This window comes from Scleropages formosus, chromosome 25 (genome assembly GCF_900964775.1).
Source record: "Scleropages formosus chromosome 25, fSclFor1.1, whole genome shotgun sequence".
Classification (NCBI taxonomy): domain Eukaryota; kingdom Metazoa; phylum Chordata; class Actinopteri; order Osteoglossiformes; family Osteoglossidae; genus Scleropages; species Scleropages formosus.
In genome coordinates, this window is record NC_041830.1 from 17,721,769 (window position 1) to 17,728,328 (window position 6,560).

Below are 6,560 nucleotides of genomic sequence, written 5' to 3' on the forward strand. Positions count from 1 at the left end.
CTCGGTAGATGGACACAAAGTCTTTTTCTCTCAGTGTGTGTGTGTGTGTGTGTGTGTGTATTATGGGAACCTGTTCGGGACTCTGTTGTCATGTTAATAACGTGCAGGGAATTCCTTCATGGAGAAATGAATCTATTGTGTTCCTACATGGTGAAAGACCCTCAGTCCAAATCCAACACACACACAGACTAAGTGTGTGCGAGTGTGAGCGCGTGTGTGTCCTGTAGCAGCAGACTCGGGGGGGAGAGAGAGCGTCGGGGGTGTACGCCCGAGACACAATGATGCCATTCAGCAGGGCCCAGACGTGGGGGACAATGGGGCTCCACCGTGGCAGTGAGACAGAGCTGGTCCAGGGCAGCGTCTGCGCCACTCGGAGGCTGGGGGGGTGGGGGGTGCTGGATGGGGAGGAGCAGCTGGGGGTGTGGAGTGAGGCCTGGGAAAAGCCTGCGTTTCAGCTGAGTATAATCGGACAAGGAGAGCTGTTGTAAATATCAATAAAGCGTTCAAGAGCCAAACTGAGTTACTATGGTAAAGGTGGTGGAGTGGTGTTTGGGGGGCTGACCTACCTCTCTCCCTGCTCCACCAATCGGCATCCAGAATACGAGGGAAACGCACACTTACTAGCACATGGGCTGAAGCAACACCAGCAGGAGATCATCGGTAAAGTAGCTTGGAGTGCGCACGCACGCACGCACGCACGCACGCACGCACGCACGCACGCATACAGGTTGGACAGATGGGTCTCGACCTCAAGAATCCTGGTGTACTGTGTTCAGTGCCGCTGGAGCCTCCTGACTGCACCCCACTTTTACCACACTTTGTTTCCCCCAGTTAATGCTCATTATTTGTTGCCATGGCAACACTTGCTCCTGATGCTACAGTGGAGGTGGTGTTTCCTGCTCCCTGGCAGCGAGTCTCCCTCCCCTGTTTGACCTCCTACAGTGTTCCTAGTGGGCCAGCGGACCCTCTGGATGCCTGGGAACCGCCCCCCTACACCAACACACACACACACACACACACACACACACACACACACACACACACACACACACACACAGAGTAAGATGGGAGGGATACAGTTGAAGCAGGTGAGCTCGTGGGGGATGGGGAGCTGCATAGGTGAGCAATGCTGACAAAAAAGAGAGGAGTGCATCTGTGTGTGTGTGTGTGTGGGAGGGGGACAATCAGTAGTACATTAATGGGTTTTTTCCCATTTTACAAAAATTTCTTGATGTGTGTTATGATGTAGAGGGTGAAGCATTGTTCATACTCTGTTGTTACTTCAGCTACTTTGTTTATGTTTCACTGTCTGTCAGTTCAATGGAATGTCACCCAAGGCGGGCAAGGAGCAGGTGTGTGTGTGTCCTGTGTTCTTCTCCCGATCTGTATGCACACACACACACACACACACACAGTGCAAACGAGGCGTGCTCCTCCATTGTTGCACCGCCGCTCTGTGTACATTAGCCGTGTGACTCGACCGTGGGAAAAAGAGGAGACCCCTTTTCACAGCTGCCCCGGCGGCTGCGTGGGACCAATGGGGGCTTGACACTGACCCCCCCCCCCCGCACAAACCACCCCCCCCGTACCCATTGAGTGGGCAGCCTTTCAGAGAGACCCCCCCGCCGCCAGCCGCCTCCCGCCTTCATAAACGCATGTCATTATTCACAAGCTGCTTTGCATAGCAACACGGCGGAGGCCCCGGGTCCGAGAGCGCGGCGCTGCCATCTGCTCTGGCCGCACACTCCCATGATGCACTTCAGCAACACACAGTCCCCAGCCCCCCTCCCACTTCTCACACACTCAGCTTGTGGAGATGCGCTGGGGGTCCGAACCCTTTTTACCCCATTGAGACGCTCAGTGAGCCCCGGTGGAGGTTGAGCTGATGAGTATGTTCACAGCAGTGCGCACGCACGCACGCACGCACACACACACACACACACACGGAATACTGCACTGCACACGGGACAGAGTAAGAGTGACACCGTTTTTTACCCCCTTAACTGTGTATTACTGTTCTGAAAGAGCCTATCCGTCCTCAGGAGCCGTTTGTCCAGTGCGGACTCCCAGTAGTGGGGAGCCTTTCCCAGAAGACACTGAGTGTGAGGCAGGGTGCACCCTGGATTGGATGCGCACAGACACACACACACACACACACACACACACACACACACAGGTCAGGGTTTCACAGCACTGCTTTGGTCAGTCAAGATATTTATCATTTCACTTATAGAAGCCAATGTCCAGAGGCCTGTATTGATCGGAGCCCCCACCCCCACCCCTGCCAAAGCCATCCAGTGTCACCTCTTAGAGCCAAGTAAGAGTTAGAGTGTCAAAGCTGTCTGGACGGTGTTGTCATCTGGCTTTGCCGCGGTCCCATGAGCCGAGTGTGCGCTGAGCGGGATCTGGGGGGCGGAGCCTGGAACCCGGATGCTGACCCTGCTTTTCCTCCTCCATCAGTCCTCAGGTGGACGTGGTTCAGTCACTTTGGACCCACGGCGAACGCGGCACACAGCTCTGTGTCCATGGAGACCAGCAGGACTTTGGGTCTTCATCAGAGTGACGCCGAGGGTCTCCGCCCTTCGCCCACAACGAGGGGAGGCGGAGCTGCCTGCCGTGAGCTCTCTTTGGTACCCCACCCCCACCCCAGCCAGGAGCCCTGGGCAGCATCTGTCCACGGTAAACTTTCCCACACTGATGGAGCCACTTCCCTTCGAGGCAACGTCTCCGCAGCAGGCAAACACCTCTGTGCGTCTCCCCAGGGCGCTGTCTGTCCGGGGGGGGGGGGGTCCCTGCAACACCAGACACACAGGAGGAGACGCTGAGAGGAAAAGCAGGAAAACCAGGTGAAGATGAGGAGCTGAGCAGAGCAAGTGGACTCGACCACTTTAGAGTGTGGACTCACACTTCCGGCGCGAGGACACACACACTCCTTTCTGACACAAAGTACAGTATATAGGGGCTTAGCGCAGATTACACACATAGTACATGAGCGCACCCACACACACACACACACACACACACACACAGCGCTACACTCAATACACTCCCATTACCTGACTCACTAAACAGCGTGCTCCTGTTACCATGGTAACGTTAATAAAATTCATCGCGGCTGTAAGTAAAATGCGCTTTTAAAAAGGTCTTAGTTTTCCCACCTGTCCGTTCAGTCGGTGTGTGTGTGTGTGTGTGTGTGTGTTCTGTTGTCAGGGGCCCGTGACACGTCACGTGTGACCCCGTTTCCCATGAACTTCAACTTGTGTCTGCATTTCAGTCTCAGCAGGATTAGTATCGAAATATTAATTATTAGTTATACAGACGTTACAGTTACGTTTCATATTCTGCCTAAAACCCAACGACACTGATTTGCATCAGTAACTGAGAGCGCGCGCACACACACACAAACACACACGTGCTTACCGCCGTGTTTTTAGGCAACATGATGAATTTTAATTCCGCGAAATCTGCCACATTCAAGCGACGTTAAAACTGTGTGAGAAGAATAGAGAGAAAAATCGGACACAGCGACTCTAAATATTGATGGAAATTCTGTGAACGTTTCAGATGCGCCGCGAAGTTTAAAAGAAATAGCAGCGAAATGAAAAGGGAACTGAGAAGTGTACCGTACCTACATTTACCATGATTATCAACTGGCCTGAAATCATGTTCAGTTGAAACGGATGGTTGGAGGAGTGGAGAATAGATAGAGTGCTTATTAATTCCTGTATCTTGCTTGCGTTTTTTTACTTTCTCCTATAATAATAATAATAATAATAATGTGCGCCTATGTAAATGTTTAAATGTAAAAAGAACTGGACTGAAAAGCCATGATTAAATCTCCACGTATCACTATGGGATATTGTTGGTATTGCTGTTCTTATTAGTAGTAGTATTATTAATATACCGCTGTACCCGGTTACGAAATACACGCCTCTCTGACTCTGTTACTGTGTTACGCGGTGAACGTCTCCGCTGGGATTCAATAAGTTTTGTGCCTCGTTAGAAAGCACATTTTTCAAAAGGCTCCAGTACTTTCTGGAAACATCGGCAAACTCGTTCCACGGGCGGGGAGCTCCACACACCTCGTGGCTCCCGAACGCCCCGCCGTCACTTCCACGGAGACGAGTGACCCTTTTTTTCTCAGCGCTCGCCGCCGATCGCACCCGAGCAGAAGAGAAGGGGCGCGGGCGCGCGCGCGCTGACGTCATCAAGCGTCAGGCAGGGGAGCGCTCGGCGGGTGCGACCCTCCGCCAGTCCCGGAGAGTGCGCTGCCAACTTCTTTGAGTTGTTCCGCTCATGTTCAAGGAGGCTCGTGCGGCTTTGGATAAGTGGAGCTCAAAGGGGTAAAAGTTGAGTTTTGCCCGGAAGGAGTCCGCGACCCCCCCCCCCCGGCTCTGTCAGTCCGCAGACATTTAGGACACCTTACAGTTACTCAGTTACATATCAGTTAGTCATTAAGTACTAAGATGTCCTTCATCACTGCTGCTCTTCCTCCTCCGCGTGACGCTGCTGGGCCGCATATCTGGAGCGACCCTCCCCCCTCAAACCCGGGTCCGTGCCTCCGACCGGCCCGCTGTTTACTCGGTGCCACGCCGTTGCTAAGATACCGGGCTGAGATGCCAAGTTCACACGGAAACACACCGGTCCCTGTGGCCCCAGCGGTGGGGAGCGCGAGTGTGTGACTGTGTGTGGCCTGGGGGGGGGGCGGTGTGTGTGTGTGTACTGCGCACTGCTGTATCACCAATTTCTTGTGTAATTCATAGTACAAGAAGTCATCAACATTTTCATTATCATCATATTAATATTATCACTGCTGACACACAATATGGCAAAGTGACAAGTTCTCTTCACACCATGGGGCTAAAGAACATGGGGGACCCACTGGTAGTGCAGTGCTTACAGCCCCTGCCTTTGGCTCCAAAGGCTGCAGGTTCAATCTCCAGCTGTAGTACCCTTGAGCAAGGGACTTACCCCCAATTGCTCCAGTAAAATTACCCAGCTGTACAAATAGGTAAATTGTAACCTTAATACTGTAAGTTGCTTGGGAGAAAAGTGTCTGCTAAATAAATGTAAGGCTGTCTTTCAGCAGTGATGAAGGATGTTTTTCAACCCTTCCTGAGGCCAACGAACACACGCTCCCCACATGCCGTGAGGAAGCCCGCCTTCCCTAGCCGTTCACACTCCACGTTGGAGGTAAAATCAACAACGCAGGACAATATATATGACACGCAAGGTTTGAGACGCCGCTTGCTGACGTTTCCGTGGAGATCCAGTTGCCCTCTCTCGGTTTGTTGTCATCAGCAGGGTGACTCGATCACACAAACCATGACAGTCATCACGTTGCCACACAGAGTGGATGCAGATGTTGCGAGTTTAATAACCAGCTATGAGCTCGGTGCCCATCTGTCTCAGCAAAACACACTTCTTTAGACGGACGTGTGAAATATGCAGACTCTTTGGGATATTACAACAATGAGCCTTATTATTGCAACCGAACGATTCACAGCCTCCCATTTTGAGCAAAATTATGTAGGAGGAAAGAGATTTCATATTTTACTTTTACCACAATTAACATCATTTGACAGAAATTATTTAAAAATTATTCTCTGATTAATATGATGCAGTAAATGGAGCCACATGAAATGCTATGCTTTTGTCCCTCGCAGTATAAATACATAAAGGACAATGAACAAACAAACAAGGGGACAAACGACACCTGCCCACACACACACACACACACACACACACACACACACACACAGTCTGCGTGTTGAATAAAAATCAAAAGCGGAAAGAGTGATCGGCAAGAATGTGTCCAACCAGACGTCCACCTGGGCCTCGGCGCACAGGTCCACGCGGAGGAACAGGAAGTGCAGCCGGACTGCGCGGGTGCGTTCACGCCGGCCACGGCGTCGGAGGACAGACGCGCACTCCTCACAGACGGCCGTGCCCCCACCACGGAACGCCACGCTGACCCACCAATCGTAATCGTTGGCAGAGCTTCGCCATTTCCTGCCACACGCCATTCACGCGCGTGTCCCTACAGTGTTGCCATGGAGATGCCCCAGGGAGGAGAGCGAGAGCCACGCACAGGTGACACACACACTCCCGGCACCTGCAGCTCAACACGGCTGGCCTCTTCAGATACGATAATCAGCCACGGACGACAGTCATCGCCCCAGTCGTCACCACTGTCACAGCCGCAGTCCTGCTACCTACATCTCGATCATCGCAGCAGCCATAGAATCATCGCCAGCAGTCATCACCATCATCACCGGAACCATAACCACAGTTGCAGTCATCACTGCTAGAAAACAGTCATCAGTGCAGCGGTACAATCATGTTGCGGACATGGCAGTGCTCGTGCAGTCGGCAGCACGCTCAAGGCCACGGTCATATCACAGTAAAACACAGTGAGTCAGGGCTCGGGCGAAACGCACGATCCCACACTGTCCACATGCGGTGTTTCTGTCTCGGCAGAGCATCACTGTCCTCAGGCCGCGGGTTCGACAAGTGCGGGATTTTCCGCAGCCGCGGTCGGTCCATCGGAACCGCTCTGC